We start from the raw sequence: 23,420 nt of genomic DNA on the forward strand, positions 1-23,420 counted from the left end.
TTTCTTTGACAATCTTGTAAATGTTAAGTACATCATCTTCTTGTTTTGAATATTGAAGAAATCTGAGACATGTCTGAATTTCCCCGTTTAATGGCTTGTCTCTTTGCCTGAACCCCCAGAAGATTCTTTCTCTCTTTCCCTTCCTTTATCCCCTGCTCTCTCACTTTTCCCTTCTGCCCTCCCATCTCTCTCTCCCTCTTTCTCTTTCACCCTCCAACCCTGTGGGGTGTGTCTCATGGCTGACAGCTCCCATTTAATTTTCCCTGGTCCATGGTGTACTCTTCTTCTTTTAAAAAATATTTATTTATTTATTGGCTATACAAAATCTTAAATGTGGCATGCAGGATCTTCCATCTTCTTTACAGTGTGTGAGATATTTAGTTGTGGCATGTAGGATCCAGTTCCCTGATCAAGGATTGAACCCAGGCCTTCTGCATTGGAAGCATAGAGTCTTTAGCCACTGGAGCACTAGGGAAGTCCATCCTCTTCTAATATGTAATGTCAGGTCTTCTTTTATGTATTCAGTTTCATCGTTTCTGTTTTCCTCTTTATGAACTCTGTTTTTGTACATGTTGGATCTCCTTTGCTGTTGTAGCTATCCTTTTCTTTTAATCCCCTTAAGTTCTATCTTTATTTCATTCAATCCTGATTGCATTTCTTGTATCTGTCCTTTATAGTCTTTCTTGTAAACTTTCTAATTTTGTCTTAATTTTTCTGATGGCTTATTAAACTTTTGGTCAATCATTTTACAGAGTTCTGCTAGCTCACAGTTCATTCCCTCCTGTTTCTTGCTACAACTTCCCTGAATTCTGGTGTTTGTATTTTGTGGTATTCTTTCAGAGGGATGGTTGCTTTATTAATTTTTAAAATATCATGGTGAAATATTTATGTGCTTTTTTACTTTATAGAAAGATTTTTTGGGATGAATGTGGTTCATCTGTTGGTAAATTTTGCTACTTTTCAAGTTTTTACCTTACAGCAACATTATATAGATGCAATGCCAGTTCATGTTAAAAAAACACTTATCAATAAATGTGCTAAATGTTTTATTTCCAGCTATTTGCATACAGTTTTTGATGTATGCACAAATAAAAGCTTTCTTTGTTTTTCCCAAGATGGATTGATTGCTGGAAATATGGTTTTACTGTGTAGTCCTTTGTGTGGTCTTACTTCCCCTGTTTCTTTGAACCCCAGGGGTGCTCTTCCTATGCTTTCTGCTTCCCTTGGTCCCTGCAACTTGCTGCAAATAGGGTGGTAGCTTATACACTTCACAGTGAGTTGCTTGCCTTCAGGAATTTTATTTTGACTGGCACTTGTAAGATCTGCCATCATTATGTTCTTTCACAACTCAATTTTCCTTTTTTCCCCTTTCTTTCCATGTAATTTCTGTCTGATTTTAGTTGCTTTTGTCAACCTTTGAGTATATTTTGGAGTGTGCAGATTATATATTTCGTTTCATGTTTCACTGAAAATGGAGTTTGTGGATATGCATTAGTTTCAATTCTGCTGCTCCTTTCACATGATTTTACTGGAGAAGAGGACAGCAAGCTGATGTGGGCAGCCATGTTCATACCAGAAGCCCTTACAATGACTTTATTTATTCTTTCAAATTGAAGTGCAGTTAATTTACAATGTTGGGTTATTTTACAGTGTTGAGTTATTTCCAGGTGTACAGAAAAGTGATTCAATTATGCATAAAAGCAGAGGCATCGTTGGTTATCCATTTTAAACATAGCAGTGTATACATGACCATCCTAATCTCCCTAGCTATCCCTTCCCACTGGCAATCACAAGTTTGATTTCTAAGTCTGTGAGTCTCTTTCTGTTTTGTAAGTAACTTCATTTGCATAATTTCTTTTTGGATTCTATATACAATGGATGTTACATGGTATTTCTCCTTCTCTGTCTGACTTACTTCACTCAATATGACAGCCTCTAGGTCCATGCGTGTTGCTTTTGTATAGCACATGGAACTCTGCTCAATGTTGTGTGGCAGACTGGATGGGAAGGGAGTTTGGGGGAGAATGGATATGTGTGTATGTATGACTGAGTCCCTTTGCTGTTCACCTGAAACTATCACATTGTTAATCGGCTTTACCCCAATACAAAATAAAAGTGTTTTTTTTTTTTTTTTTTTTTTTTTTTTTAAAGAACACATCTGAGCAGTGCATTAGGTACTGTGTCATCAGTTGCCAGGATAAGAGAAGTGAATCCCTGTTCTCCTTTCCATTTCATTCCGATCTTCTTAAGATGATCCTACAAATTCAGCCTCACAAGGCTTAAGATGGGTACAGGTAACCAAGCAAGTTGGGCAAAGCTATAATCAGACAAACAGATATCAGAGGTGTGTGTGCCTCCAGATTGTTCAGGACACAGGGACTGCAGGTGGGGAGAGGGACAATAAAAGCAGAGACATCACTTTGCTGACAAAGGTCTGTATAGTCAACTATGGTTTTTCCAGTGACACCAAAGAATTGATGCTTTCCAACTGTGGTGCTAGGGAAAACTCTCGAGAGTCCCTTGGACCGCAAGGAGATCAAATCAGTCAATCTTAAAGGAAATCAACCCTGAATATTCTTTGGAAGGACTGATGCTGAAGCTCCAATACTTTGGCCACATGATTTAAAGAGCTGATTCATTGGAAAAGACCCTGATGCTGGGAAAGGAGGAGAAGGGAGTAACAGAGGATGAGATGGTGGATGGTATCACCGACTCAATGGACATGAGTTTGAAGAAACTCCTGGAGATGGTGAAGGACAGGGAAACATGGTGTGCTGCAGTCCATGGGGTCACAAAGAGTTGGACATGACTTAGAGACTGAACAGCAGTGGTATACATATGTATATATTCTGACTGCTTCTGGTATTGGTGCTGATCTTCTAACTGCAGGGAGGTTTCAGCATTTCTGCTCTAAGTTTAGACTTTAAAATGTATATAGACCTCTGCTTCAACCACGTGAAGCTGATCAACTGCTTTCTCTTCCTATTTGCCTTAGCAAAAGTTTTAGTGTCCCAAGAGAATGATGTATGTTATGACCAATTAAGTTTTCTTTGTTTTATTCATTTGTCCTTTAAGTATTTGTTGAAAGACTACTATGTGCTGCCATATTTTAAAAAATTGAAGTGTAGTTAATTTACAGGCTTCTCTGGTGGCTGAGTGGTAAAGAATCTGCCTGTCATTCAGGAGACTCGATTTCGATCCCTGGTCCAGAAAGATACCGTGGAGGAGGGCATGGCTACCCACTCCAGTATTCTTGCCTGGAGAATCCTATGGACAGAGGAGCATGGAGGGCTACAGTCCATAGAGTCACAGAGAGTCAGACATGACCGAGCGACTGAGCAGCAGCGTAGTTAATTTGCAATGTTGTGTTAGTTTCGAGTGTACAGCAAAGTGATTCAGTTATACACATATACATTCTTTTTTAGGTTCTTCTACCATATAGGTTATTATAAAATATGGAGTATACTTTCTTGTACTATACAGTAGGTCATTGTTGTTTACTGTTTACAATGACTTTAAGGTTATCTCCCATCAGGGATTCTTCTTGTTTGAAACACTGGAGCACTGAGGTCTTTGGGTTCTTGAAAGAGTCCCTATCTCTGCACTGACTTAATAATAAAGGAGATTACAGATTTTTAAAAAGCTGCATATCTCTGGCTACCCAGAAAGTTAAAGAATATATGTTTTAGCTAAATCTGAGTAAAAAATTTAAGCACTAAAATTTTCCACTGGAGCCATTTTGGAAGGAAATCATTCCAAATACTAACATGTTTTTTGCTTTCTTGGAGCTTAAAGAACCTACTCTATGAATATGATTGGATACTAGGGGTTATTATGACTATATTGTACCAAAAAAGTTATTTCATTGAAGGAGTGGGAGGTATTGACATATATAAGAAGAGGCTCCAAAATGTATGTTTGGGGCTTTTGTTATACATAGTTTTCCCCCTTTTTTCTGGTGAGTAGATATTCTATGGGTGCCTTTTCTTATAGCTTTGTGTTTGCCTGTCATTGTCCTCCTTTGGATTTGATAAAGGCTCAGCATTCAGACAGGTTTTCCTTGTGGCTCAGATGGTAAAGAATTCACCTGCAATATGGGAGACTCTGGTTTGATCCCTGGGTCAGGAAGATACCCTGGAGAAGGGAGTGGCTACCCACTCCAGTATTCTTGCCTGGAGAATTACATGGACACAGGAGCCTGGTGGACTGCTGGGGTTGCAAATAATCAGACAGAACCGCGAGACTAACACTTCCACTTTCAGCATTCAGACAACAAGGATTGCTGGAATTTTGTTGTTGTTGTTGTTTTTTAATTCCCTAAGTTGTGTCCAACTCTTTGTGTCCCATGGACTAAGCCTGCCAGGCTCTTCTGTGCATGGGATTTTCCAGGCAAGAATATTGGAATGGATTCCCATTTCCTTCTCCAGGAGATCTTCTTTACCCAGGGATCAAACTTGTGTCTCCTGTATTGGGATGCAGTTTCATTACCACTGAGCCACCAGGGAGGAATTACATATTAATATATGGTAAAAGTAAATACATGTTGGGCATGACATGAGGAACTCTCCCATGAGGAAAGTGCACAGACTTGGTCATGTCTGCTTTATATCTGTTGCTTGGAAATCTGTTCTTGGATCTCAGCTGCCTCATTCCTCTTTAGAAGAAGAGAATTCCCAGGGTGACAGTTCATCAGAACGGCAGGTAGGAAAGTGAAAAATGCACTGCAGCTGTGTAGGCAATGTAGGCTACATGGAGAAGGTCATTTGACTAGATTATGCCAGGTGGGTTATGTGTGTGGCCACTGCTAGGACCAAAGTTGTGTTTGTCCAGAACACAAAGCAGAAAGGAAAGGAAGATGAATAGTTACATTTCTGACACATTGGATGATTTCGTGGTCTTGATTTTATATATGCTTCATGATATTATTGTAATTGAATATTGCAACTCTAATATAAAATGCCACCACTATATAGTCTCTTTTCTTTGGAAACATCATGGAAATTGCCTTATAGAGAAGGCAATTTTTTTGTCTTTGTATTCTCATCTCCCTATTGTTCCAGTGTTGAGGGACGGGCAGATGTTTGCTATGCAGGCCAAGTGCACAGGGAAGGTTCTAAAGTTGTTAAGTGCAAGCTGCAAGATTCTAAGATTAATTGTGCTTCACTCTCCAGTGAGATTAGTGTATTATAAATCATAGAGGCATATCCCATCAATCTGGTGCCTGGATGCGGGGAACATGATAACCCCTAACTCAGCAGAAATGTACCTTTCATCCATTATGGCATTTCTCCTGGAATGAACCATGCAGTCCCTCAGATAGTGCCAGGGCAACAGACAGCATTTTAAAAACATCTTTGAGATCACTTCCTTCTTTTATAACAGAGAAAGCATTTCTATGGCTCCTTGGTTTTATTCTACAATAACTTTAAAGGAGACAGATTTAAAGAAGTATTTTCTGGGTACTTAGTTTTGTTCAGCCCTTGGGCATGTTCTCTGGGGTTTTAAAATAAAAATATAAAGTAATATCTACTCTCAACAAGCCTACCATTTAGTTGGGGAGAAAAGCCATTTTAATTATGATTATGTGATGTTGATGCTAATTGCTATCATTTATTTAGCACTTACTATGTGCATAGTGGGGCTTCCTTGGTGGCTCAGATGGTAAAGAATCTGCTTGCAATGCAGGAGACCCAGTTTGATCCCTGGGTGGAGAAGATCCCCTGGAGAAGGAAATGGCAACCCACTCCAGTATTTTTGCCAGGAGAATTCCAGGAACAGAGGATCCTGGTGGGCTATAGTCCATGGGATAGCCAAGAGTTGGACATAACTGAAAGATGGATCAACAACAGTGTGCATACCAATAGAATATACTAAGAAATGATTCATAGAACATATTTCAAAATAAATGCTGACAAGATCAGAAAAAGGAGGGATATGGATTGACTAGATTAGTCATGAAGGTCTCTAGAGAAGGTAGGTCTGTGCTGGGTCTTGTTCACAGGAAGGCTTCTGTGAGGTGAGACAGGCTGTATTTCTCAGTGTGAGGGTGTAGATTGTAAAAGAAGGTTAGCTGGAAGTGATGAATACCAGAAGAGGCTTGCAGGTGGCCAGTAGAACCACAAAATTTGCAGGAGTCTCTTGCTCTGCCCTTCTTTGCCTTTCCATGTTCCTTCTGCTATAGAAGTCATTTCCATTCCTCTTTGGCGCACCCTGCCTAGAGGAATAAAATGCCCATGGGAACACCTTATCAAAATAGCAGATGAAGAGCTGAAGGCACTATAGCTAGATAGACAGGTAGGCTACACGAAGATCATTTGATCAGATTATGCCAGCTAGGTTAAGTGTGTAGACACTGGTGGGGCCCAAATTAGTTTGGCAGGGAGATTAAATAAGCTTTCCTCCCTTCCGCCCTTTTTTCTTCCTCCTTTCCATCCTCCTTTCTTCTTCTTCTTCTTTTTTTAGTTCAATAAGTATTTATTAGACATCTGTTGTTGGTCCACCATAATCCATCCATAATTCTTTTCTTGTCATTTACATGGTGCATCTATTGTCTAACCATTGTCTTGGTTCTTGGTAAGAAATCAGTTTATGGTTTGAAAATTCTTGTTGCCTTTGAAGTAATATTGTTGGATTTTCTAATACTTATTATCCTGAAATTTTCTTTAGCCTGCTCAATAGTAAATTTATGACTAGTTAAGAAAGATTTTAACTTCCTTGCCAGGATAATTTCTTGTTTAATCATTGACATATGACATAAATTTTCTGAATCATGAATTAGATTATGAAATTTCTATTTATCCCTAACATGAAGCCAATAATCAACTATTTTTAACCACTATAATTATCAGAAGTTTCTTTAGTGGTGGTGTTCATTGACTTATTCTTTATTTCTTACATAAAAGTAAGAAAAACTGTCTATTTGCAATAAAAACAAAGGCAGTGATTAATTATTTTGCTTAATTGCTCTCAACATAAATCAGTGAACTCTGTCTTTAACTGTTGAGAGTTTTTAAAATTCACTGCTCTTTATTTTAGAATTTTATTCTTTTCTTTTTGTTTTTTTTTTTTAATTTCTTTTTTCTTTTTAAAAGTTTTTTTTTTTTTTTTTTGATGTGGACCATTTTAAAAGTCTTTATTGAATCTGATACAATATTGCTTCTATTTATGCTTTGATTTTTTGGCCATGAGGAATGTGGGATCTTTATTCCCCAACCAGAGATCGAACCTGCATCCCCTGTATTGGATGGCGAAGTCTTAACCACTGGACCACCAGGAAAGCCCCTATCCTCCTTTCTTATTGTGAATATTTCAAGCTTATCATTCTGTCCCTGCTCCTTTTAATCCCTCCTCTTCCTTCATGCTCAGCTCAGTTCTTTTAGCTACAATGTCATGATCACACAATGCTCATTCTACTTCATTCATATACTCACTCAGCAAGTGCTTATTGAGGATTCCATAGCATTTTCAGAAAATAGACAACCTTACAAGAGGACAGTTAAGACACAATTACAACATACTGTGACAAATACCTTGAAATGAGAAGCATAGGATGCTATGGGAGCTGCTAGCAAGAGGACTTAACTTTATTAAGGGGAGAAGAGTGTCAGAAAAGAAAGGACATAAAATTGAGAACTTAAAGTGTGAGTGGAGATGTTCTAAGTTCTTCCTAAAGCTGTTGAGGGGGACCCCTGTCTGATCTGGGGTGCTGCTAGACACTTAAGCTTCTTGGTTGCCTTTGGCTATTGCCACCATCACACACAGGAAATTAACACATATCAGCACATATTATTCAATCAATACATATTTCTTGAGCAGTTCTGTGATTTAAAAGGACTTCCTTGCTGGCTCAGATGATAAAGCGTCTGTCTACAATGCAGGAGACCCGGGTTTGAGCCCTGGGTTGGGAAGATCCCCTGGAGAAGGAAAAGGCAATCCACTCCAGTACTATTGCCTAGAAAATCCCATGGACAGAGGAGCCTGGTAGGCTACAGTCTATGGGGTCGCAAAGAGTCAGACAGGACTGAGCGACTTCACTTTCTGTGATTTAAACAGTGATCTGGCTCACAAACACATGAAAAGATGCTCAACATCACTCATTATCAGAGAAATGCAAATCAAAACCACTATGAGGTACCATTTCACACCAGTCAGAATGGCTGCGATCCAAAAGTCTACAAGCAATAAATGCTGGAGAGGGTGTGGAGAAAAGGGAACCCTCTTACCCTGTTGGTGGGAATGCAAACTAGTACAGCCACTATGGAGAACAGTGTGGAGATTCCTTAAAAAACTGGAAATAGACCTGCCTTATGATCCAGCAATCCCACTGCTGGGCATACACACTGAGGAAACCAGAAGGGAAAGAGACACGTGTACCCCAATGTTCATCGCAGCACTGTTTATAATAGCCAGGACATGGAAGCAACCTAGATGTCCATCAACAGATGAATGGGTAAGAAAGCTGTGGTACATATACACAATGGAGTATTACTCAGCCATTAAAAAGAATACATTTGAATCAGTTCTAATGAGGTGGATGAAACTGGAGCCTATTATACAGAGTGAAGTAAGCCAGAAAGAAAAACACCAATACAGTATACTAACACATATATATGGAATTTAGAAAGATGGTAACAATAACCCTGTGTACGAGACAGCAAAAGAGACACTGATGTATAGAACAGTCTTATGGACTCTGTGAGAGAGGGAGAGGGTGGGGAGATTTGGGAGAATGGCATTGAAACATGTAAAATATCATGTATGAAATGAGTTGCCAGTCCAGGTTTGATGCACAATACTGGATGCTTGGGGCTGGTGCACTGGGATGACCCAGAGGGATGGAATGGGGAGGGAGGAGGGAGGAGGGTTCAGGATGGGGAACACATGTATACCTGTGGTGGATTCATTTTGATATTTGGCAAAACTAATACAATTATGTAAAGTTTAAAAATAAAATTAAATTAAATTAAAAAAAAAAATGTCCTGGGTTCTGTAAACCAAACAGCTGTAAACAAACCAAGCAAAGCACCTGATTTCACAGAGCTTACATTCTGGTAAGGATGAGCAGACAGTGAATAAATAAGTACACATATGTAATATTCTGGATGTTATGGGGAAAAAATGAAACAGTAAGATGAGAGAATGTATGTTCTTGTATGTGTATATGTGAGTATGTATTATTTTAAATAGTGTGGTCTGGGCTTCTCTATTAAGGGATATTTGAGCAAGAACTGATGAACTGAAGGAATGAGTCATGTGGCTATCAGGGTGGTGGGGTGTGGGGTGGGGAGGGGACAGCATTCTAGGCAGAGGGAGCAACCAGGACAAAGGCTCCCTGGAGAATGTGTGCTAGGAGTGTTCAGGAAACTTTAGAAAGGCCTGGTGGCTAGAGCTCCAAGAAGAGCATAGAGATGAATGATGTTGCAGAGGTCCCTGCAGGCCTGATAGAGTCCTGTCCCATGCAACATTTACATTTAAGAGGATCCCTTTGGCTGTAGTGTGGAAATCTGACAATAGAGGGACAAGAGTGGAAACAAGGTCAAGTAGGAACTTACTGCAATAATCCAGGGAGGAGATGCTGGTAGCTTACAGGGTGGAAGAGGGAGAGGTGGCTGGATTCTCAAAGGCAGAATGGACAGGTTTGCTGATGATCTGGTGGGGGAATGAAAAAAGAAACAGCTCAATGATGACTCCTGGGATTTTGGCAGACTGGATTTGCCACTGACTGAGATGGGAAAGAGCATGGGAAGAACAGATTTGGGGGAGCGGAGACATGTTAAATTTGTTATGCCCGGCAATCATCCTAGTGGAGACCTTATACAGGCAGGTCGTTCCACAAGTTCAAGGGAGAGTTGGGAAGTTGTCATTTAAAGCCATGAGAGGTTGAGATCATCAAGTGGGTGAGCCCAGGGAGAGAAGAAATGAGGCCTCAGAGCTGAGCCTTGAGTGGGGGACTCTATGGTTTACAGGTTGGGGAGTTAAAAGGTCTAACAAGAGATGAAGAGGAAGCAGCCAATGAGATAGAAAAGTCAAGGAGTGAGTGTTACCCTAGAAGCCAAGTAAAGAAAAGGTGTTTCAAAGAGGATGGAATGACCACCTCTGTCTGACACTGCTGAGAGGTCAATGAAGATGAGGTCACTGGGGACCACAGCAGGTGTGATGGAGTGGTGGGGCCAATGCCTGATAGAGTGGGCTCACAAGAGGACAAGAGGAATAAAGGGGAGACAGTACTAGAGTCACCTCTTCCATGGAATTTTGCTGCAAAAGTGAGGCAGAGAAATGAGGCTGTATCTGGTGGGGGAGGTGGAGCCAAGAGAGAAGTATTTCCAAGTGGGAACAAAGCATTGCCTTTGTAGGAATGATCTGCTGCTGCTGCTAAGTCGCTTCAGTCGTGTCCGACTCTGTGTGACCCCATAGACGGCAGCCCACCAGGCTCACCCGTCCCTGGGATTCTCCAGGCAAGAACACTGGAGTGGGTTGCCATTTCCTTCTCCAATGCATGAAAGTGAAAAGTGAAAGTAAAGTCGCTCAATTGTGTCCGACCCTCAGCGACCCCATGGACTGCAGCCTACCAGGCTCTTCTGTCCATGGGATTTTCCAGGCAAGAGGACTGGAGTGGGGTGCCATTGCCTCTAGTAGAGAGGAAAAGTGATGATTCAGGAGACAGTGACAACCTCTGGAGCAATGTCCAGCAGGTGAGAGAATGTGGGATCCAGTGACCAGGTTGGAAGGAGCAGCAGCAGCTCATTCCTGTAACAGGAGGGCAGATGGTGGGGGCCTGGGGTGGGTGGTGTATGAGTTCTCCTCTGTGGCTTCTATCTTCTTGGTGAAATGAGATGTTGGTTTCTCTCCTGAGTATGAGAATGGGGAGGAGATGTCAGAGGTGTGAGGAGAGAGGAAAAGGGAAAGTGGCTATCTAGGAGGGTGGGAGAGCAGGAGACATTCCTGGGGGCAACATCAAGAGTCCCTTTTAGGGAAGTGCTCATGAATTAAAAAATGGTCCAGGAAGAGTGGGTCAGGACAGTGTTTAACTGGGTAAACCAGATCTTAGCTGAGAAAAGAAAAGACACAAAAGGCAAAGGAGAAAAGGAAACATATACCCATTTGAATGCAGAGTTCCAAAGAATAGCAAGCAAAGATAAGAAAGCCTTCCTCACTGATCAGTGCAAAGAAACAGAGGAAAACAATAGAATGGGAATGACTGGAGATCTCTTCAAGAAAATTAAAGATACCAAGAGAACATTTCATTCAAAGATGGGCACAATTAAGGACAGAAATGGTATGAACCTAACAGAAGCAGAAGATATTAAGAAGAGGTGGCAAGACTACACAGAAGAACTGTACAAAAAAGATTTTCATGACCCAGATAACTACAATGGTGTGATCACTGACCTAGAGCCAGACATCCTGGAATGTGAAGTCAAGTGGGCCTTAGGAAGCATCACTACGAACAAAGTTAGTAAAGGTGATGGAATTCCAGCTGAGCTACTTCAAATCCTGAAAGATGATGCTGTGAAAGTGCTGCACTCAATATGCCAGCAAATTTGGAAAACTCAGCAGTGGCCACAGGACTGGAAAAGGTCAGTTTTCATTCCGATCCCAAAGAAAGGCAATGCCAAAGAATGCTCAAACTACCGCATAATTGCACTCGTCTCACATGCTAGTAAAGTAATGCTCAAAATTCTCAAAGCCAGGCTTCAACAGTATATGAACCATGAACTTCCAGATGTTCAAGCTGGATTTAGAAAAGGCAGAGGAACCAGAGATCAAATTGCCAACATCTGTTGGATCATAGAAAAAGCAAGAGAGTTCTAGAACAACATCTACTTCTGCTTTACTGACTATGCCAAAGCCTTTGACTGTGTGGACCACAACAAACTCTGGAAAATTCTTAAAGAGATGGGAATAGTAGACCACCTCACCTGCCTCCTGAGAAATCTGTATGCAGGTCAAGAAACAACAGTTAGAACTGGATATGGAACAACAGATTGGTTCCAAATTGGGAAAGGAATACGTCACAGCTGTATATTGTCACCCTGCTTATTTGACTTATATGCAGAGTACCTCATGAGAAATGCTGGGCTGGGTGAAGCACAAACTGGAATCAAGATTGCTGGGAGAAATATCAATAACTTCAGATATGCAGATGACACTACCCTTATGACATAAAGTGAAGAAGAACTAAAGAGCCTCGTGATGAAAGTGAAAGAGGAGAATGAAAAATTGTCTTAAAACTCAACATTCAGAAAACGAAGAACATGGAATCTGGTCCCATCACTTCATGGGGAATAGTTGGGGAAACAGTGGAAACAGTGACAGACTTTATTTTTGAGCTCCCAAATCACTGCAGATGGTGACTGCAGCCATGAAATTAAAAGATGCTTGCTCCTTGGAAGAAAAGCTATGACCAACCTAGACAGCATATTAAAAAGCAGAGACATTACTTTGCCAACAAAGGTCCGTCTAGTCAAGGCTATGGTTTTTCCAGTAGTCACGTATGGATGTGAGAGCTGGACTATAAAGAAAGATGAGTGCCGAAGAATTGATGCTTTTGAAGTGTGGTGTTGGAGAAGACTCCTGGAGTCCCTTAGAGTGCAAGGAGATTCACCCAGTCCATCCTAAAGGAAATCAGCCCTGAATATTCATTGGAAGGACTGATGTTGAAGCTGAAACTCCAATACTTTGGCCACCTGATACAAAGAGCTGACTTATTTGAAAAGACCCTGATGCTGGGAAAGATTGAAGGGAGGAGGAGAAGGGGACAACAGAGGATGAGATGGTTGAATGACATCACCCACTCAATGGACATGAGTTTTACAAGCCCTGGGAGTTGGTGATGGACAGGGAGGCCTGGCGTGCTGCAGTCCATGGGGTCACAAAGAGTCAGACACAACTGAGCAACTGAACTGAAACCCTTGCAGTGAATGTTTTTGAAGAAGGATTCTCCAGACAGTATTGAACATCACTATCAGCCTCATGTCAGGAGCACAGGGCTATATTCTCAACAAGTGTGTGTGAGTTTGTGTGTGCATTTGTATGCACTCAGTCTTGTCTGACTCTTTGCAATCCCATGGACTGTGGCCCACCATGCTCCTCTGTCCATGAGATTTTTCCAGGCAAGAATATTGGAGTGGGTTACCATTCCCTTCTCCAGGGGATCTTCCTGACCCAGGGATCGAACCCGTGTCTCTCGTGAATCCTGCATTGGCAAGAGGAATCTTTACCACTACCACCACCTGGGAATGCTCTCCATCTCTCAGCACCATGGGGTTGTAGAACTCCAGGGGGTTCCATAAATATTTATGTTTCCCTCCTGAGTCTGCTCAACATCTATCTCTTCCAAGTTAGTCCCTTCTTTGGCTCCAAGTCACAGTCAATTTCCTTTCTGTGAATTCCTAACCTATAGGGCAGAGTTGCCAGATTTAGCTAACAAAAACACAGGATGTCATTTAAATATTACATGGGACATACTTGTACTAAAAAGTTATTGTTTATCTGAAATTCAAGTTTAACTAGGCATCTTGGATTTTATCTAGCAACCCAATGAGATTGGGAAACACACAGTTAAACATTCACTCAACAAACTTCCGTGGAGAGGGAACATGCCCTCTCCTGGACACTGAAGTAGAAGCATCAGGCCTGGACCCTGTGCTCTAGGCTGCGAGGCACCAAACATGTATTTAGGTCACCAGCCAAGTAGGGTCTCAGAAAAAACACTGCTAAAGGTTCAGCTTGAATGACTCCTCCAGAATTTTACAACCATAATATCTAAAGTAAAACTATTTTAATTTCAATACATATGAAAATTTTGTGACTTTTTTGGGGGGGGCTGTACTACACATCATGTGGGATCTTAGTTCCCTGATCAGGGGTCAAACCCACATGCCCTGCATGGGAAACATGGAGTCTTAACTGCTGGAGTGCCAGGGAAGTTCCTATAATTTTTATTTTTAATGACATCTGGGAGTGGAAGCATAGGTATCTTTTCAATGCTTTGGATATCGAAGTCTCCAGCATGAGTCATCTGTCTATGAGGAGTTTGTCATTTTCATCACTGTCGGCTTTGGCGTTGGTCACAAGTGGCCGTTGCTGGGCAGAGGCAGGATGAAGATGGCGCGGCATCCCTGCTGTGCCATCTACTAGCTGTGAGGTCATTGGGAGCCTCTTGATCTCTCTGGGCCACTGTGTCCCCATTTGTACAATGACATTTAATCCTAAAATTGACCTCAGAGAGTTGGTGAGAAGATTAACGGGTTAAAATTTGTGAAGTGCTCCGAACAGTGCGTAGTGCATGGTAAGTACTAGATAAATGTTGATGAATAGAATTTGAACATCATTCAAAAACCTACGATGTATTTGATATATGTCCTGGCACTATGGGAGCTCAGAGCAGGGAGTGCAGAGTATTTCTGAACTGTGAAATGACTATCTGCATCGGTCTTTTATTTTCCCTTAAGCCTTCTTGAAGGTGCAAATCATGCTGCCCTCAGCTCAGTGTCCATCTGTCCCCTTCTCTCAGCTCCATCTATACTGGGGTGGTAGGGACTCTGGAAATATTTGTTGGTGGGTATATTAGTGCTATTGGCAGCCTCAAGAAAAGTTGATGACATTCATGGGTGATGTTTCTCCAAGGTCACTGAGCTCCAAAATACTCTAAGTACCTATAATTTCAGTATTTCTGATTTATTTGTAAAAACTAAGGCAAATGTATTTAATTTATGAGACCCAAGGTGAGCTTTATAGATACCCTAGGAATAAGAGCAAATTGAGAACTCATTTACCATTCACAGCTAAGTATACATTAGTATGCCAAGTAAAAGTAAGTTCCAACTGATGAAGCATTTAATAAATGACCAATATTTTTTTAACCACATATCATATATTATCTAACTGAATTCCACAAACCTCTCTGAAAGTTAGATATTATTAACCTCACATTACATACAAGGGAGTGGAGGTGTGGAGCAGATAAGAAATTGCCTAAAGTCACTTAAATAGTAATTAGTTGACCCTGGGTTCAAGTTCTGGATTGTCAGATTTCAAAACCCATGTTCAAAATAAATAAGCATATTTCTCAACATAAAAAGCTGGTGAACAGAGAAGAAGCCTGAGACATTCATTCATTCAGATAATTACTGAAGTGTGGAGCCTGGAGAGGTGTGAAGAACAAGGCCCTGCCCTCAAGAAGGTCACAGTTGTATAGAGCTGAGTACAGAGAGTATGGTAAGTCTTCTAGCAGAGGCAAGGTCACATAAAGTGCTAGGATAACACAGAAGAGGCAGAGCTAAAGTCATCTTGGAATAGGGTGATGGCCTGCGAGGGAATCAGAGAGGAGAAGCCATTTTGCTGTGCCAACTAAGAGAAAAGTGCTTATTTAGGTCTCACTCAGCATTTAATGGGCCTGTATGCCGCTTTACCCACATCACATACGAAGGAAACAAATATTTTTGAAAGTCTGCTTGGTACAAAGTGCTATGCTAGGCACTTTTCATGGACAGAGGTTAACTTCTTGACAAGCAGTCTCCATTATACAGATAAATATACTGAGGCTTAGAGTGGTTGAGATTTTCCTAAAGTGGGAAGTTATTACTTATTTAACAAATTCAGGTATTTATTTATTCTCTCAGGGAGCGCTCGTTGAACCCCTACAACGTGGTTGGTGCTGACCAACAACGGTGGGCCAAGGGGAGCTAGATCTACCCCTGAGGCAGGAGATACATGGGCTCCAGTCTAGATATTTACAACTAGCCTCTGGTTTGCACTTCAAAATAGAAGTAACAACAAAAACAAGGCCAATAGCCATGCTTTGTCTCCTGACAGCTCTTCAAGATAACAGTCGTGGCAGGAGCAGAGAAGGGCTAAACCCTACTTTAGTAAAAGATTAAGAGGTCATGTATTTCCCACCCTTGGGGCAAGGGAGACATTGCACATGTTCAGAAAGGCTCCTTGGGGGTCAAAAAGAAGGGGATCACCCCAAGGCTGCCCCATAGGAATCTGGGCTGGAATCCATCTTGGAAAAAGTTATGCACGCATCTTGGGGAGGGTCCTAGGGCAGGTTAGGTATGGTAAAGAAATCAGACAATTGGTCAAAGGTAAGCAAAGACCCAGAAGAACTGCCCTATATGAAAGGTTTAACTGCTTCTTTACCGTGCTATTCCTTGTTAGGGAGGACACCCACACCCTTTCTGTCCCGGTATGCATCTCTGCCTTGATTTGTCTTAATGAAACAGTTTCTCTGTGTGCTCTCCCACTTGTTGTTGTTCTGTGTCTCTAATAATACACTTTTTAACCTACATTTACAGTTTTTACCTCTTTGAGAAATGCATTTTTCTGTGGGGGCAAGAGCCAGGGAAAATTTTCTTCTAGTCTCTAGCCCTTGCTGGTCTCATGGCTAGGATTCCTGGTTTTCATCCAGGCTACCCAGATTCAATTCCTGGGCAGGAAACTAAGATTTCACTTCAAGCCACCACTCACTGCTGCTGTCTTTTCTAGATCACTTGCACAGAGACTACCATCCAGTGGAAAGACGAACATTAACTATATATCAGGTGGTGCTAGTTGTCAAGTATTTGCCTGCCAATGCAAGAGACACAAGAGGCGCGGTTTCGTCGACCCATGGGTTGGGACCATCCACTGAAGTAGAAATGGCAACCCACTCCAGTATTCTTGCCTGGAAAATCCCATGGATGGAGGAGCCTGGTGGGCTATAGTTCATGGGGTCTCAGAGTCGGAAACAACTGAGTGTGTGTGCGCGCACGTGCGTGTGCACACACACACACACACATACACACACATGGAAAACAATACATCTTTTGAGAAATTTCAAATGAGAGTGACTGGAAAAACCTACGGATCTATAATTGGGTTTGTCCTCTATTCTCTTCCCATGCAGGTTTGTGCCAGGTTACAGGGCGAAGGTACCTTCAGTCAAAATCTCCAGTATAGCACCACTGAACATACACGACTACTGTGCCCCAAATCTGTAGCACGGCAGGGACCCAGAGGAGAGAGGAGCAACATGGGGAACTCTAAAGGGTAATGGAAGAGACCGTTCACACGCATATGTGAGACACCCTTGGCAGTGCTTCATAGAGTGCTATTATTCTAGAGGGGAGAAAAATCTGAGCTGAGAAATCCACTTTTGTGCTCTAATTCTTTTTTAAAAAACTTAATTGAGTGATGTATTAAAAAATTAATTAATTAATTTATTTGTTTGACTGTACCAGGTCTTTGGAGAAGGCAATGGCACCCCATCCAGGACTCTTGCCTGGAAAATCCCATGGACGGAGGAGCCTGGTGGGCTGCAGTCCATAGGGTTGCTAAGAGTCAGACATGACTGAGCGACTTCATTTTCACTTTTCACTTTCATGCACTGGAGAAGGAAATGGCAACCCACTCCAGTGTTCTTGCCTGGAGAATCCCAGGGAAGGGGGAGCCTGGTGCGCTGCCGTCTATGGGGTCACACAGAGTCGGACACGACTGAAGTGACTTAGCAGCAGCAGCAGCAGCACCAGGTCTTGGTTGCAGTAATCAGGATCTTTAGCCTCAGCATGCTAACTCTTAGTTATGACATGTGGGATCTAGTTCCCTGACCAGGGATTGAACCCAGGCTCCTTGTACAGGGAACTCAGAGTCTTAGCCAGTGGACCACCAGAGAAGTCCCTGTGCTTTAATTCTGATACTAATTTTATTTTATTTTTTTAAACAAAGGTCAGAGTTAGGGAGAGCAGGCTTTCAGGAAGCTGAAGAGCAGGGCTGCCATGTTGATTTAGACCTTGGTACCCAGAGTGTGCAGAACCGGTCCTTGTGACCACATGCTGACTCTGGCTGGGTGTGGTGCAGAATGGGCTCTGTGCTATGGAGAGATTGGATGTAAGCACTGGGCATCAGGAAGCCACAAAGACACAGTCAATATTCCCTAAGACCAATTCTTCCCCCTTATCACTTTGATCCTGGGAGAACCTCTGTACATAGTGAGGATTTCTCAGTTCATTTAAGGTTTTGGTCGCAAGCAATAGAAACAGATCCCATCTAATGTAACCAACTGATCGGAAAATCTCAATTCATTGGAGTATAAACATCAAATGTTGTATTTTGTCCAATTATACCTGTGATTCTCAAATCTTAATGTGCTTATGAACCACCTGAGGATCATGTTAAATGCAGATTCTGCTTCAGGCTAAAGGCAGAAATCCTGCTTGTCCAGTAAGCCAATGCTGCCAGTCTGTGGGCCACACTTGGAGTAACAGGCAAATCTGCTTTATGCAATGTCCCTTGCCCCTTTGTGGTTCTGTAAACAGTCTTGGTCCTGTTTGAACATTTTGCAATATTTGCAGGTTCTACTTTTTCTGGAAGTCAAAGCTTATTCATCCTGTTCCTTATTTAAAAAAATTTTAAATAATGGTTTCAAGAATTTGTTAGTCTCAAACTTTTGGGACAAATTCTCCTTTCTCCAGTGAAGGCTAGAATTATGGTCCTACCTTCGTAGATTGGGGAGGAGATGTGAGGTCTGGTCCTGAAGTTACCCCTGCTCCCTGCAAGAGCATCTCATCAGGGGTCTTGGAGTCAGACAGGGAGCAGAGGTGGGGAGGGGAAGTCTCTCTCTTTTGGCTCCTCCATGACGGCCATGGGAAGTGTTGCAGATACCACTCTGCTTCAGGCAGCTCCAGCCATCACTGGGGCCCTTTGCTGGCTTCTCCTGATGGTGCTGTGTGGGGTTTTGGGGCAGTGCTTACCATGGCTCCTCTATCTCTTGGAAACAAACCAGAGGGGCAGGCTCTCCTCCCTTTGGCTCCTGGAGGGCTACCCTTTTGTCAGGCTGGACATTCTCTTATGTGGCCTTGGAACCAACTATTCCTGTGGAACCAGCCTCTGTGTCTGATGCTGGGTCCTGGCTCTGGGGCTAGTCAAGGGAAGCGGCCATCCCGGGTTCTCCTTCTCATGGATACAATACTTGGGACCACTGTCAGGCCACTGAGCATTCCACAGCAGGCTTCCAGGCTTGAGTGGGAAGTGGGCCAAGGCTCCTCATAGACTCTCTCCACCTGTCACACTCCATGCCCAGAAGCCAGTTTCTCCCTTCCTGCTTCCAGGAACCAATGGCACCCCACTCCAGTCCTCTTGCCTGGAAAATCCCATGGATGGAGGAGCCTGGTAGGCTGCAGTCCATGGGGTCGCTAAGAGTTGGACACGACTGAGTGACTTCACTTTCACTTTTCACTTTCATGCATTGGAGAAGGAAATGGCAACCCACACCAGTGTTCTTGCCTAGAGAATCCCAGGGACGGGGGAGCCTGGTGGGCTGCCATCTGTGGGGTCGCACAGAGTCGGACACGACTGAAGCAACTTAGCAGCAGCAGCAGCAGCTTCCAGGAACCACTACCTTAGGAACTCAGTCAACACACCTGACTTGAGATGTGTGCTTCTCTGTGGAAGATTTTCCTCCCAGGGGAAGTGATCTCAGGGAAAAGAGGGGAAGGCAGAGGTGAGTCTCAAACATCATCACCATGTTGGGGCTGATGGCTTCCATCTTGCAGATGTCCTATCTCTTTTTGGCCCACAGTGGGCTGGATGTCTGGATGTAAATCTCTCCTTTGTTGTTGTTTTTCGGTTGCTAAGTCATGTCCAAATCTTAGTGACCCCATGGACTGTAGCCTGCCAGGCTCCTCTGTTCATGGGATTTCTCATGCAAGAATACTGGACTGGGTTGCCACTTCCTCCTCTAGGAGATCTTTCTGACCCAAGGATCAAACCAGGTCTCCTGCATTGACAGGCAGTTTCTTTACCACTGAGCCACCAGGGAAGCCCTATAAATCTCTTCTTAGTCTATGCCATTGGGTAGCACTGAGTAACAACGCTCCCCCTAGTCCCTGTGGACAGAGCCCTGGTTGCTGGGCAGAGCAGCTCTATGGTGAAGACATGCTTGGCAGCCCCAGGTGTCTGAGGCTATCAGCTCTGCTCCTGCCACAGGGTCTGGCCTCATGCTTGTCGTCATCATCCCTCACATTCACCTGGAGAGATTGGAAACCTGAGCCATTACAAAGCAGACAGATCTTTGTATTTGTGAAAGGTCCCAATTAATATTTCATGGAGAAAAGATTAATAAAACATCATGCAATTAGCTGCTTCCCTTCAGCCATCACATCTCATTAAGGCTGGCAGAGGCAGTCCCCAGGACTCCTGAGCCAGCGGCTGGCCTGGGCCCTGGCTTGCGCAGCAGCCCTGCTGGTTTAGGGGAGCCACGGCCCCAGTTCTGCCTTGTCTGGGGAAGAATTTTCTCTCGTAAGTGATGTGATAAATGAGGTTGGCTTTCAGCAGGACGGCTTTCAGCAGTCACCCTTTGACCTGTGTCCCAGAACTTTCCCATCACTTACTCATTTGTAGTCTTCTGTGTACTTGGTGCTGTGCTAAGTGCTGGGGAAGGAGCAGTGGTCATAGCTCCACTTCTGAAGCCCCTGCCGGATGGATCCCATCAAAGGCTCTGCTTATCCCTCTGAGCCCCTTCCTATCTGGTGCTGCCCACCCCCCATTCCTCCTGCCCACTCAGCTCTCATCTTCCACCCTGTGAAGACCCTGAGGGGTTCATCCTGCACTTTTGTGCCTTTGCTCTCTATTGTAGGGGGTCTCCTCCCAGGCTTTCTTCTCTGGACCCCAAAGTTATACAAAGAGACCCCATCTCCTCCCCCACTTCATGAAGAATGGCACAGAAAAGGCAGTGCTGGGGGGCCATGAAAACTCTGTCTCAACGCCTCCTTCTTACCTGGGCCCAGATCAATCAGGTGAGCCCAGGTTCCCCATCTGAAACTTTCTCTTTTCTCCTCGATTTTTGTTTCTCTGGAGTAGAATGGTTAAGAGAGGAAAATAGGTTTAAACATGTGTCTGAAGTCCTAGGAGGGTAGCAGGTAGCCTTGGGCAAGTGACTGCATCTCTCTAAGCCTCAGGGTCATGCCCTGTGGAAGGGGAGGACAGTACTGACTGTACAGCGTGGGGGAAGGCTTCACAACCTACACTTTTCAGAGGGAGGCTGCCATGGTTACTTGCGATGGTTTATTTGGGTACCTGCTTGGTGGGCATCTGACCCAGGGGTACTGGGCTGAGTGGCTGGCTCTGCCAGCCCCCAGGGGACAGGTCCATCCCTGTGAAGCAGGGCATGAGCACTTTTTTACACCTTGTTGATGCAGATATTGTTAAATGGTGACACTGTCCCTGCTTTCATGCTGGCGTCTCTGTGCGAGGCCGTGGCCTTGGTCTGAGATCAACATGTTGATGTGGTCCTGAAGCCCCAGAGACAGGAGCTGACAGCACCTTCTGACTCCCATCAGACTGCATCAGCTAGCGTCCTCCTAGAAAGCTGTGATCGCAACGAACCCCAGTTAGATGTGTGGGTTCGAGAGCATCGGGTCAGAATGTCACACTTGGCAGCCTGATGGTCTGTTCATGTGTCAGGCCACCTTCTCTGAGCCCTTCAAGAAAAGGGCTCATGCAATAAAACTGGTCATGGGTGAAGCATCTTCAGAGCCAAAGTGACAGAGGAGGGCATGCACTCATAGCTTTGTTTGATCTACCCATGCAGGCAGTTGGCATTGCTGTAAAACGAACAGATTAGGAAATGCAATTATCTGGATGATTGCTTCAGCTTGCTAGCCAGCTTCACCTCTGTGGATAAGAGTGAGGAGAAGGAGGAGGAGAGGGAGACGAAGACAGGGAGTGAGAGGAAGGGATAGAGTGGGGAGAGACAGAGTGGAGAGAATGGACTAGGGAGGAATTTGACTTGGACTAGGTTGTGCAGAGTTTGGGCTGTGTGTCTCCACTCCAGTCCAGTGCAGCTGGAATCATCTAATAGTTTTTTTTTTTTTCTTCTTCTTTCAGTCTTTATTGAATTTGTTACGATATTGCTTCTATTTTATGTTTTGGTATTTTGGCCATAAGCCATGTGGAATCTTGGTTCCCTGACCAGGGATTGAACCTGCACCCCCTGCATTGGAAGGCCAAGTTTTAATCACTGGACCACTGGGGAAATCCCTTATCTGATAGTTTTCATCACAGACATAATGAAAACAGACCAGTTTGTTGGGAAGGTCATCGAAGGTCACTGTAGTGAATGCTGTTGGTGTCCAGCCTAAATCTCTGTTTTTACATTGGTACCATCTCCTAGCTACTGAGTGTTTGCTGCTAATAGCTCATAGCTGTCCCCTTTTTCTAAAGCATTGCCCTTGGCCAAAGTGAGCCACTCTGTCTGAAAAATAACATGCCCTTTCCCTTGCCCCCTAGGTCAATGCCTGACACAGGAGGCAATGAATCCACTTTGCTTTGGTGTGGGACCAGTTATGGTATAGCTAGTGTCATTTTTAAAGAAGCTGCTAAACTGGCAGAAGCATTACAGTTAGAGAAGACACATTTCATATCCAAAATATGTACCTAGTTTAGTGAAACATGTTGCCACCCACCCCTTGATGAAAGAGATGCAATGTAATCAACTTGCCACTAGGTGGCTGTCTAGTCCCCTTAGGGAATTGTGCCACACTAGGGGCTTGGGGCTGGCTGTGAAGCAATGGCAACCCACTCCAGTACCCGCCTGGAAAATCCCATGGTTGGAGGAGCCTGGTAAACTGCAGTCCATGGGGTCGCTAAGAGTCGGACATGACTGAGCGACTTCACTTTCACTTTTCACTTTCATGCATTGGAGAGGGAAATGGCAACCCACTCCATTGTTCTTGCCTGGAGAATCTCAGGGACGGGGGAGCCTGGTGGGCTGCCGTCTATGGGGTCACACAGAGTCGGACACGACTGAAGCGACTTAGCAGCAGCAGCAGGTAGTAGCAGTAACTAAGTCAGCCTTAGTGAGGGGACGTTCATGTTGTTGAACTTGTGTAGAGCTGCCATTCCTGCCAATATCCCACTTTGTACATCATCTCTAGGGCGAACATTGAGGTGATTGACATCCATAAAGCATTCTGTCTTGTCCATGTTATGAAGAGTCTCCTCTGTGGTAGATATTCTTTGGAGAGTATTCACATAGAACATAAATACCTTTCCATCCTGTGCCCATTCATAAAAAAGACTCATTTCCCATATCCTTCACAAAATTTAGTTAAGTTTGTGGTCACTTTGAATTTTTTTTTCTGTACTAGACTTCTTCTTCTCTAATTCTTGCACTCCAGTGTCACAAAAGTTAGACCTTCTGATATTTTCCCCATAGATTCTTGAGGCTATATTCATTTTTCAAATCTTTTATTTTCTTTGTTGTTTAGTTAATTTCTATGATATAATTTTCTTTCTCTTTCCTCCATCATCTCCATCAGTTTTTGAGCTCATTCAGTGACTTTTAAATTTCACATATTCATATTCTCCTTTTTAGAGCTTTGTGGCATAGTTGGAAATCAGGGAGTATGATACTTCCAGCTTTTCTCTTCTTTCTCAAAGTT

At 43.3% G+C, this 23,420-nt stretch overlaps 1 long non-coding RNA gene across 1 annotated transcript in view; it reads left to right on the plus strand.

The window, feature by feature from the left end:
• Window positions 1–23,420, plus strand: part of LOC129644115 (uncharacterized) — a 105,894-nt gene that overhangs the window by 69,723 nt on the left and 12,751 nt on the right. Inside the window, exon 2 of the long non-coding RNA XR_008710748.1 lies at window positions 16,889–17,031. This is a non-coding gene — a long non-coding RNA (uncharacterized LOC129644115). The remainder of the gene's footprint in view (window positions 1–16,888; window positions 17,032–23,420) is intronic.

This window comes from Bubalus kerabau, chromosome 2 (assembly GCF_029407905.1).
Source record: "Bubalus kerabau isolate K-KA32 ecotype Philippines breed swamp buffalo chromosome 2, PCC_UOA_SB_1v2, whole genome shotgun sequence".
Lineage (NCBI taxonomy): Eukaryota > Metazoa > Chordata > Mammalia > Artiodactyla > Bovidae > Bubalus > Bubalus kerabau.